This window comes from Panthera leo, chromosome A3 (assembly GCF_018350215.1).
Source record: "Panthera leo isolate Ple1 chromosome A3, P.leo_Ple1_pat1.1, whole genome shotgun sequence".
In the NCBI taxonomy this organism is placed as follows: domain Eukaryota; kingdom Metazoa; phylum Chordata; class Mammalia; order Carnivora; family Felidae; genus Panthera; species Panthera leo.
In genome coordinates, this window is record NC_056681.1 from 50,202,961 (window position 1) to 50,214,155 (window position 11,195).

At 39.9% G+C, this 11,195-nt stretch overlaps 1 pseudogene; it reads left to right on the forward strand.

Moving 5' to 3' along the window:
* Positions 1 to 3,467: 3,467 nt before the first annotated feature.
* On the forward strand, positions 3,468 to 4,218 carry LOC122215216 (annotated as a pseudogene).
* Positions 4,219 to 11,195: the final 6,977 nt, after the last annotated feature.

The window sequence follows — 11,195 nt, forward strand, 5'->3', positions numbered from 1 at the left end:
CAATTTCTTTCATAAGCTTTCTATAGTTCTCAGCATACAGATCTTTTACCTCTTTGGTTATTTTCCCCCCTAGGTTACTTATGGTTATGGTGCAATTGTAAAATGGATAGATTCCTTGATTTCTCTTTCTGCTGCTTCATTATTGGTGTATAGAAATGCAACCTATTTCAATACGTTGATTTTATATCCTGAAACTTTGATGAATTCATGTATCAGTTGTAAGCAGTTTTTTTGGCAGAGTCTTTTGGTTTTGCCACGTACAATATCATGACATCTGCAAAGAGTGAAAGTTTGACTTTTTCTTTGTCAGTTTGTATGCCTTTTATTTCTTTTTGTTGTCTGATTGCTGAGACTAGGACAGTGGTGAGAGTGGACTTCTCTGTCGTGTTTGTGAACTTAGGGGAAAGCTCTTGGTTTTTCCCCATTGAGGGTGATATTAGCTTCAGGCCTTTCATACATGGCTTTTATGATGTTGAGGTATATCCCCACTTTCTTGAGGGTTTTTATCAAGAAAGGATGCTGTATTTTGTCAAATACTTTGTATGGTTCTTATCCTTTCTTTTGTTATCAATTATCAATCACATTGATTGATTTGTGAATAGTGAACCAGCCCTACATCCCAGGAATTAATCTCACTTGATCATGGCGAATAATTGTTTTAATGTACTGTTGAATTCAATTTGCTAATATCTTGAGAATTTTTGCACTTAGCTTCATCAGGGATATTGGCCTCTAATTTTCCTTTTTAGTGGGGTCTTTGCATGGTTTTGGAATCAAGGTAATGCTGACTTTAGAGAATAAGTTTGGAAGTTTTCCTTTTATTTCTATTTTTTGGAAGAAGCCGTCTATCCCAGAACTCTTATTTGTTGGGAGATTTTTGATAACTGACTTAGTTTCTTTGCTGGTTATGGGCCTATTCACATTTTCTGTTTCTTTCTGTTTGAGTTTTGGTATTGTGTGAGTGTCTAGGAATTTGTCTATTTCTTCCAGATTGCCCAATTTATTGGCATATAATTGCTAATAATATTCTCTTATTATTGTTTCTATTTCTGCAGTGTTGGTTGTGGTCTCTCCTCTTTCATTCTTGATTTTATTTATTCGGGTCCTTTCCTTTTTCTTTTTGATCAATCTGACTAGGGGTTTATCAATTTTGTTCTTTGACAAAAAAACTGATTTCATTGATCTGTTCTACTTTTTTTAAATTTCACTATCATTGATTTCTGCTCTGGTCTTTATTATTTCCTATCTTCTGCTGGTTTTGTGCTTTCTTTGCTGTTCTTTTTCCAGCTCTTTTAGGTGTAAGATTAGGTTGTGTATTTGAGACCTATCTTTCTTTAGGAAGACTTGGATTGCTAGGTACTTCCCTCTTTTGACCACCTTTGCTGCATCCCAGAGGTTTTGGACTTTTGTGTTTTCATTTTCATTGGCTTCCATGTACTTTTTAATTTTCCTTTTTAATTTCTTGGTTAACCCATTCATTCTTTAGTAAGATGTTCTTTAATCTCCAAGTATTCATGGTCTTTACAAATTTTTTCTTGTGGTTGATTTTGAGTTTTATAGTGGTCTGAAAATATGCAAGATGTGATCTCAATCTTTTTATACTTATTGAAGGCTGATTTGTGACTCAGTATGTGATCTACTCTGGAGAATGTTCCATGTGCAGTCAAGAAATATGTATATTCTGCTTCTTTAGAATGAAATGTTCTAAATATATCTGTTAAATCCTTCTGGCCCAGTGTGTCATTCAAAGCCGTTGTTTCCTTGTTGATTTTCTGCTTATTGATATGTCCGTTGCTGTAAGGGGGATGTTGATGTCCCCTTCTCTTATGGTATTATTATCAAAGAGTTTCTTTATATCTATGATTAATTGATTTATATATTTGCTTGTTTTCCACATTTGTGCATAAATATTTATAATTGTTAGATATTCATAATTAAGGTGGATAGACCCCTTAATTATGATACAATGCCCTTCTTCATTTCTTGTTACAGTCTTTATTTTAAAATTATTTTGTCTAAGTATGGCTACTCCAGATTTCTCTTGAAGACCATTAACATGTTCCATCCCTTTACTTTAAATCTACAAGTTTCTTTAGGTCTAAAATGTGTCTCTTGTAAGCAGCATTTATATGGGGCTTGTTTTGTTATCCATTCTGAGCCCTATGTTTTTTGATTGGATCACTTAGTCCATTTACATTTAGAGTGAGTACTGAAAGATATGAATTTGGTTCCAGTGTGTTGCCTGTGGAGTTGGTATTTCTTGTGATGTTCCCTGGTCCTTTGTATTGTTTGTTGCTTTTGGGTTTTTTTGTTTGTTTGTTTTGTTTTGTCTTTTGTCCACTCAAAGAATGCCCCTTAAAATTTCTTGCAGGACCTGTTTAGTGGTCACGAACCCCTTAAGTTCTTGTTTGTCTGGGAAAATCTTTATCCTTCCCCTCTATTTTGAATGACACCCTTGCTGGATAAAGAATTCTTGGCTGCATATTTTTCTGAATATATCCTGCCACCACTTTCTGGACTGCCAAGTTTCTGTGGATAGGTCTGATGCTGATCTGTCTTCCCTTATAGGTTAAGGATGTTTTTCCCTTCCTGCTTTCATAATTTCCTTGTCTGTGTATTTTGTGAGTTTGACTATCATATGCCATGGTGATGTTTGGTTTTTGTTGAATCTATTTGGAATTCTCTGTGGCTTTTGGATTTCGATGTCTGTGTCCTTCCCCAAATTAGGAAAGTTTTCTGGTATGATTTGCTCACATCAAACTTCTGCCCCTTTTTCTCTCTCTTCATCTTCTGGACTCCTAGGATTTGGATGTGAATCCTTTTTAATAAGTCAGAGTGTTCTCTAGGTCTTGTATCATGTTCTTTTGCCTTTGTTTCCTTCTTTTTTTCTGCTTCATTATTCTCCATAATTTTATCTTCTCTAGTTGCTGATTCACCGCTCTGCTTTGTCCATCCTACCTATCGTGGCATCCATTCAGGATTGCTTCTTAGTTATAGCATGTTTAATTTTGGCCTAACTAGATTGTATTTCTTTTATCTTGCACAATGGGATTCTCTGGTGTCTTCTATGCTTTTTTAACCCTAGCCAGTAGTCTCATTATATTGGTTCTAAATTCTAGTTCAGACATCTTACTTATCTGTGTTGATTAAGTCCCTGTCACTTCTTCCTATTCTTTCCTTGGGGTGAATTCCTTTATTTTGCCAGTTTGGAAGAGGAAAAAAATTAATAAAATAAAAAAGAAATTAAAGAAATTAAAAATTAAGTTAAAAAATTAAAAATTAAAAAAAAGAAATTAAGAAATTAAAAACAAAACAAAAAATCAAATAAAAAAAGATAGATCCCATGTGTGTTTCTGTCTGCTTGCTGAAAGAAGCTTGATAGGTGTGGTGATGCATTAAAGTTCTAAGAGGGAGGTGCTGGTGGCAGGACTGGATCTAGAAGAATCTTCTGCTGACCTTCAACTTTTCCTGGAAACGTGGACCATTCCCACCATAAGGGGACAAGCCATATGGCTGAACAACAGTACAACAGTGCCTTCTCACCACCACCACCTGACCACTTCAGCCCACTACTCTCATGGTGGGGGAATAGGCAACATGATGATGCCTATGACCTACTTTGGCTTTAAGAATGTGGAACTACTGTTTTCTGGTTGGTGGTCAATACAGCTTGAGAAATGGTGGGAGCTTTCTTGGCAGTGTTTTTACTAGCAATGTTCTATGAAGGACTCAAGATAGCCTGAGAAAGACTGCTGCATAAGTCACAAGTCAGCATCTGCTACAATTCCATGCCTGTACCAGGACCAAAAGGAGACATCCTTATGGGGACACACAGACTGTTGGGCAGCAGATGCTGAGCTTTCCTTGTCTCCTGCAAACAGTGCTGCATGTCATCCACGTGGTCATCAGCTACTTCCTCATGCTTATCTTCATGACCTACAATGGATACCTCTGCATTGCAGTAGCAGCAGGGGCCGGCACAGGATAACTTCTCTTCAGCTGGAAGAAGGCAATGGTGGTGGACATGATAGAGCATTGCCATTAATGTTAAACTCCATGGTGCAGCCTTATTGATTGCAGTGGGAAGTAGTTCAAGACTGAAAGACAGGATTCCTACTCCAATCTTCCCTTCTTGCTACTTATTTCCTTACACACACACGCGCGCACACAGACCTGCTCAATAGAAACTTAGCTTTTGGTCTCTGAGCTACGGTGATAACCTCCCTGGTTTTTTTTTTTTTTCCTAATGACTTGAGACTTCCTCAGACAAGATTCCCTCAGAACTCTCCTCCCTCATCATCATCTTAGATCCAAGTTATATGTTCTTGTCCAAGCCAAGTAGCTTTCTATTCAAGGACTTGATAACCTACTTCATTTTTTAGTCTCCTGTTTTTATTTTGTTAACAGATAATATGTGAATTTGGTGGGTTTCTCCTGGGTTGGTGATGGAAAGAGATTCACTTCAGCTAGGATTGATGGGAGCTGAGGGAAATTCTTACCCAAATAAACCCAGAACCCAAACTTAACATTTGAGAGTGACTTCCCGTCTTTGGATTTGATAAGTGTGAGATACATTGTGCCTTTCCCTTGGTGTGATGTGTTGCACCAAAATCTTTGCAGTGTGCAGAAGGGTGGTTTGAGACTAAATACAGAGCTGGAGCTCACAGAAGTGTGCATTATTAGGGGGCTGACTCATTAACTTGTGTTCTTACTTAACATTTTGATTAGAATGAACTTGTCCAACAACAACAACAAAAGAGATGACAACCAATTTGAGAAAATAGAAATAGATATTTAAAAATAAAACCATTGATATTCTTAAAAAAAGAAAGAAGATTGACAGAATAGAGAAAAAAGGGAAAAGAAAGAAGAAAAAGTAAGAAAAAATTTAAAAATTTCTTTAATAAAATAGAATAAAGAAAATGAAGTAGAATAAAAAATTTAAAAAAAATAAAAAAATTATTCTCCTTCAAGGAAAAAAGAAAAGAAAGAAAAAATAAAACAATTTAAGCAAAAACAGAAGCAAAGAAAATGAACAAATAAGTGAATGAGCAAACAATGAAATTGGAATTAAGTTACCTCCAGTTTCCCAGAACTGAAACTATGAAGCTCTCTATATTCTGTACACTAAACGGGTGGAGTGACATGCTGTTCTTCTGGTGGATGTGCTTGGAGGGCACAGTTGGGCAGGGCTTGGGGTAACTAAGCCTCTATTCTCTACTAGGTGGTTCTGGTTAGCTTATTGGGGTGGAGCAGTGTTGGTAGCCTTGCTATTAAGCACCCCTCCTTTGTCTTGAGCCTCTATCTACTCCCTGCCTCTACCCTGTCTGTGTCCAATCTGTCCGCCTACCAGGCAGCACCTCCCTCCAGAGTTTTGTCTCAGATGGTGTTGTGTTTTAAAACCCCACATTTCAGAGACCCCTGGGGCTTGGACCTGAGACCACTCTCTGGGGGAAGGTCTTGCTGAGCAATGGCTGGGTGCCGGCTTGCCCTAGAAAACATTCGTGCAGTCATGTAGCAACAGATGATCATAGATTATGGCAAATCACAACACATAGCCTGTGCCAGGTTTTGAAGCACCCTTGTGTCTTTGTCCTAATACCAAGAGACATGGCTGCTCTCCAGGGTCCACTGGGACCCTTGCCTGCAAGGAGGCCATATGGCCTCTACCAAATGCACTTCAAGCAGGGGAACTGCTTCTCCCCGTGTGGCACACGGATCCCTCAGACCCTACTACCTTCACGTGGGGATTCACCCTACTTCCTCCCCACAACACTGCCAGGCACTGAGCTCTGAAACTTCAGATTCTGCGCTCCACTGTTTATGGAATCCTGGTGGTATTGAAATCTTCTTTCTCCCCATCAATGGTTTTGGGGAATGGATTTCTTGTTCAGTTCCCTGTGAGTGTTTTCACTCTTTCTCTTTCTCTCCAGGAACTTTCAGGGGGGCGTGCTTTCCTTGCACTATCCCAATGTGCTGCACTCTCCCACTTTCTCTTTCTCTGTCTTCTCTCATCAAAAATGACTCCCTACCCTCCAAGGCTTTTCTCTCCACCAGTTCACCTCTCTGCACTGCATACCTGCTGAGTTCTGTGGCTCAAGTTATGCAGATTTTTGTGCCAATCCTCAGATCAATTTCCTAGGTGTTCAAAATGGTTTGGTGCTGATCTAGCTGCGTTTCAGAGACGAGACAAGCTCAGGGTCTCCATGATGCTCTGCCATCTTAACTCCTCCCCTCCCTCCCCTCACTTTCAATCTGCAAGTGTCTTTAGGTTTAAAATGAGTCTCTTGTAGGCAACTTATAGATAAATATTATGTTTTGAAATCCATTTTGATACCCTTTGTCTTTTGATTGGAGCATTCAGTCCATTGACATTCAGAGTTATTATTGAAAGATATGGATTTAGTGCCATTGTGTTATCTGTAGAGTTGGTATTTCTGGTGATATTCTCTGGTCCTTTGTAGTCCTGTTGATTTAGTCTTTTTTCTTCTCCACTCAGAGAGTCCCCCTTAAAATTTCTTGCAGGGCTGGTTTGGTGGTTCCAAACTCCTTTAGATTTTGTTAGTCTGGGAAAGTGTTTATCTCTTCTATTCTGAATGACAGCCTTGCTGGATAAAGGATTCTTAACTACATATTTTTCCTATTCAGCACATTTAATAGTTTCTGCCACTCCCTTCTCATCTGCCAGGTTTCAATGGACAAGTCTGCTACTAACCTTATGTGTCTGCCCTTGTAGATTAAGGACATTTTGTCCCTAGCTGCTTTCAGAATTCTCTCTTTATCTTTCTATTTTGCAAGTTTCATTATGATATGTCATGGTGTTGACCTGTTTTTATTGATTTTGAAGGGAGTTTTCTGTGCCTTTTGGATTTGGATGCCTGTTTCCTTCCCCAGATTAGGGAAGTTCTCAGATATAATTTGTTCAAATAACATTCTGCCCCCTTTGCTCACTCTTCTTATTCTTGTTTTGCTTTTTCAGTTCTCACTGTCACTATTCCCAGTTTATTTTGCATCTCAGTTGCATCTCATAGCATTTTAAAATTCAGCCTGACTAGTTCTTAGGTCTTGGATCTCTGCAGCAAGGGTTTCTCTGGTGTCTCCTATGCTTTTATCAAGCCAGATAGTAGTAGTTTTATGACTGTTATTCTAAATTCTTGTTCAGATATATTGCTTATATCTGTTTTGAGCAAGTCCCTGGCTGTGATTTCTTCCTGACCTTTCTTTTGAGAAGAATTCCCCCATTTTGTCATTTTGGCTAAGTTTCTGTCTTTTGGGTGTTTTAATTTTTAAAAAATATTTATTTATTTTTGAGAGATTGAGCGTGAACAGGGGGAGGGGCAGAGAGAGAGAGGGAGACACAGAATCTGAAGCCGGCTCCAGGCTCTGAGCTGTCAGCACAGAGCCCCTTGGAGTTATTTTTAGAGAGTGTATTGTAAGCCCTGGGAAAGTGAGTGGGGCAATTGCTGAAATGTCAGGGATGTTCTGGTCTGAAAGCTGTCAAACATGATAGCATTATGAGAACAGAGCTCCATGATCCCCCAGAAGCCAGTTAGGGACCCATTGTAATTGTCTGGAAGTGCACTTCTTTTCTGAATGCTTTCACATAAACACCAGATGTGTGTTTGGTTTATGTCTGGAGATTCTTTGTGTTTTCCTCCAATACTTTGACATTCTTTGATGTTTATACCTGGCAAATATGAAATGAAGACTATGTACATTTTGCTGCTGCTGCTGCTGTTTTTGCTGGCAGAGGCAACCCTGCACATCTGCTCAGTCTAAGTGTCTGAGAACTTTTTCTTCATTGTGTGGCTACAGAGCCTGACACAGGGCTCGAATCCATGAGCTGCAAGATCATGACATGAGCTGAAGTTGGATGCTTAACCGACTGAGCCACCCAGATGCCTGTCTTTTGAGTGTTTTAAGAGCTTGTTATGTTTCCTGCACCTGAGGGTACTACTACATTAAGAAGGGGTCATACACTGTCCAGGGCTTGGCACTCCAGGAAGTGTTTCTGCTGTATGTTGTGTGCACTCTGCTGTTGTGTTTTGGCTTATCTCCCCTATTGGTCAGTCCTCTGCAGAGCTCCTCTTTGCTGCAGTGGTGGAGTATTTGGACCTTTAACTAAGAGTACTTTGATTTGTTGAAGTAACCATGGAGAAAAAGGGGAGAGGAAACCTGACCCCCAGAAAAGAGAAAGGGAAAGGGAACAAAAACAAAAACAAAACAGAGAATAAAAAAAACTGTAAGAGTGAATCTGCAGAAAAAGAAAGGGGAAAAAGCAGAATAAAAGAAGAAAGAAAGAAAAAGAAAAGAATAAAAAATCCTGATCAAAAAAAAAAAAAAAAAAAGGAGAGAGAGAAAAGGAAACGAAAAATAATGCAAGATACTATGAGTCTGATTCCAAAATAAAAAAGAGAAGGAGGAAAAAAAAGAAAAAAAGTTATGTGTTGGTGCCTAGGAGATCCTGGTTGTGCTGGTCTGGAGCAGAGGCCAGCTATATTGGCTCAGAGTCACTCTTGCCCCAATAAACAAGCCACTGCCAGGCAGGGTTTGGTGTGAAAGGGTCCTGCCTCGATAGAGGGCTGCTGTGTTACTCTCTGAAGTCCCACCTTGTTGGTGTTCGGGGGAAAATGGTGCCATCCTACTCTTTCATTCCTGGACTGGGGATCTCAACCCTGCTGTTCAGGCAGCCCTCACAGAATACTGAGGGCAGTGAGCTTGCCCTGCGCCACAACTTTCCTGTGTTTTTTCTTTGGCATGTGTCTGGGATTCAAAACCCAGTGTCTTAAAGGACATGACATGGTTCAGATCTGCTCTCTTCCTCTGGAGTAGAGCCTCTCCACTGATGAAAGATCTTTGACCACCTGCAGGGTCTTTTGTCCTTGGAGTGGCAATAAACCTTCTTCCAAAAGTATTCCAGGAAAGGGACTGTTCTTTCCCAGGGTACCCAGAGATCTCTACACCGCATTATGCACTCTGGGGCCAGCTCTCTCCTCTCCAGGAGAGCATGCCACAGCTCTGCTGCAGAGAAAGCCATGCACTCCCCAAACCTCAGGGTCTGAGCTCCAAAAGCTGGTTGCAAAAAAGAACTGGAATACTCTACTTCTAGCTCCCCAATCTGTGGTCCAGAGAGGTTTTCCTCACGTGCTAACTTGCCACACTTTCTCAACCCCTTTCTCTTTCTCTCCCTTTTGTCTCTCCACAGAAAGGATTTCCTCCCTTCCATGGCACTGTTGCTTTTCTCTCCCCCAATTTACAGCCACGCACCTTGCACCTGGCAAGTTGTCTCCCTCCCACCGTGGAGATCCTTCTGCTGCTCCACAGATCAATTTCCTGGGTGTTCCCAGTGACCTGACCTCAATACACCTGCGTTTGAGTGATGAGGAAAGCCCTGTGTCCCCCTAGTCTCCGACATTTTAACTCCTCTCTCCCATGCTTGGGATTTTTAGGCAGAGAACACACAGTCACCATTTTAAGGTATACTGTCAAGTTTGCTAAACAATGACACACCTAGTAGGAAACTAGTACCAGAGATTTAATCAGGAGCATGATTGCATAAGTGATAAAGCTATAAGGGTGTCAAAATTTATATATACAACTAATAAATATACAAGGAGCTCCTACAGTAAACCTAGCACAGTGATTAATGCTTAATGTAAACAGCAAACATGATAGACCTGCTGCTACTGTCATTTGTGGTTGGAAGGCATTCCTACAATAAGAAATTCATATAGAAAGTGCTTAGTCATGGTGGAAAAATACAGTGTGTTTGGATTACAGCAATAGAGGAGTATAACCAAGGATCAAGTGTTGGAAAGGTGAGAGAAAAACTCCTGGAGGAAATTAGTTTTGAAATAATGTTCTAAAATCAAGGGGAGGATTTTTGCTGGGAGAGGTCAAGTTTTTTGATGAAAGATGTCATGGCAGTATTGGGAGACAATTCTCCAAAGTGTTTCTGAATGTCTTATATCAGTTTTTGTTTTGTACTATATTTACAAGGATATTAGTATAGCAAGCAGTCTTGGAAGATATACTGTCACTCTCCTGAGCAGAGGGTAGATTAATTGCATGACCAGTACAATGAAAATAATAGCTCTCTTGACAGAAAAGTTTGGGCAGGATTTCTAGGAGTCCCCATTACAAATTAGGTTTTCCCAAGCTCATTATTCTCAGCTCTGATACAGACCCAGTGCATGTGCAGCATTCATCTGCGCCCAACTCCTAACTGCTCCTGTGTGTACCTTGGGGGCAGGAGAACTGATGTGTACATGAAGTTTATGCTGCCTGGCATGGTGTGACACCTTAGGCATCATGTCTTCTGCTCAAATCTATGAAACTGGCAGGCTAACTTGCTAACTTGCATGTAGAGTAAAATTGCAGCCCTTCCTCAGTCCGTGAAAACAGGAAATGTCAGAACTAACCACATTACCAAGCACACTTGGATTCCAGGGTTCAGACAGAGGTCACCATGTTGGACTCCCCTTCCTTCAAATTATGTTACCTGAGGGTAGCCTATTGTAATTTCCTATGATTAAATTTGGTGCCAATCCCAAACCATCAAATGTGTTTTCCTCAGGTCTCAAACTAGAAAAGTCTAGGGTCCTTAATAGTTTTTTTTCCTATAGGACTTTTAGTCCCCATGCAAATTTACCTTGCTGAGTAAGGGGTAACCTTTGTCAGAACCAAGAAGGTTTTGTTACACCTCACTCTGGAAAAAAGGGCCTAATCCACCTTGTATTTCCATAAATAGCAAAAAGCATATAAGTTATTCTTAATAAAACAAAGTCAGGTCCATGGTTACTTATTATGTGTAATTATATACATATGTATTCTAAATGCAAAATCACAATTATTTTATGTGGTGTTTAAATTCAGGTGTTTAATATAGTTATCTCCACTGTTTGATGTCCTCCAATGATTCAATTGTTTTTCCAGGGCTAGTACCAAGCCTTTCAAAGTGTATGTGACTGTAGATAATTTTGTCCAGTAAACTATTTCCAGAGGTCCCTGAACCTCCTACAAGCTGTCCCAGGAGAGGATGGGCTCTCAAACGTGGAAGTATTGCCACTTTCAGTGTACTTAGGGGAGTATCAGACATAGTTGGCCCAGCCAGAGAGAAAATTTATCCACAAATACATATCTGTGTCTGGAGGCATGGTCCCTGAGTTGTTAGGGGTTGTTGCAACTCTAGCTGT